The sequence below is a fragment of the Acyrthosiphon pisum genome, unplaced genomic scaffold (assembly GCF_005508785.2).
Source record: "Acyrthosiphon pisum isolate AL4f unplaced genomic scaffold, pea_aphid_22Mar2018_4r6ur Scaffold_21674;HRSCAF=24568, whole genome shotgun sequence".
NCBI classification, from domain to species: Eukaryota; Metazoa; Arthropoda; class Insecta; order Hemiptera; family Aphididae; genus Acyrthosiphon; species Acyrthosiphon pisum.
This window is the reverse complement of record NW_021771166.1, coordinates 46,129-47,042: the sequence shown is the minus strand read 5'-3', so window position 1 is coordinate 47,042 and position 914 is coordinate 46,129.

Here is a 914-nt window from a genome sequence, read left to right as displayed (position 1 = left end):
CAAATGTTACGCGACATGCGTAGCGCGTTACCAAACGGAATCGGCGAGTCGACGTTAAAAGAGTTTTGGCTCCAGAAACTCCCGCCAACTATCCTCGCTATCGTTTCCCGTCTCGACGGTTCACTGGAGTCACTGGCCTAACGTGCCGACCGAGTCGCGGATGCAAGCGCCGGTCATGATTTATCCGCCGTGTCGCATGAACCTGATCGCCTCCACTCAATGGAGAACGCGATTTCAGCGCTCACCGCACAGATTGCGGCGTTAGTGTCGACGCAGTCCACGCAACACCGACCGTCTCGCAGCCAGGACAGATCGCGAGCAAAATCGCGCAACCGCTCCAAGTCCCGCACAGGCCGCTCACACAACGACGCATGGTGTTTTTACCACAATGTCTACGGTACCGAAGCACGGAAATGCCGCGACCCATGCTGAAAACTAACGGAAGCGGCGGAAGCCGACTCGCCTCCCGCCGCTCGTCACACGCATAGACTGTTCGTCACCGATGTCCGTTCCGGCGGACGCTTTCTCATCGACTCGGGAGCTGAAATCTCCGTCATACCACCGGGCAACGGCCCACGCCGTTCATCGAACATAGTATTGAATGCTGCGAACGGCACCCGAATTGCAACATACGGGCCAAGAGAACTTCACCTCAACCTCGGCCTCTCTCGTGAATTTGTTTGGACGTTCGAGACCGCAGACGTCACTCGACCGATAATCGGCGCAGATTTCTTACGTCATTTCAGCCTTCTAGTCGACGTACGACGCAAGCGCCTAATCGACCGCGACACCAGCAAGTGCGTCAAAGCTATCTCCGTCGTCGATACCGATGTAGACGCTATAAAAGTTGTGCCTTTACCTCAAAAAAGGTCGGATATCTTAAAAAGTTTTCTCTCAGTGTCACACGCGAGTCA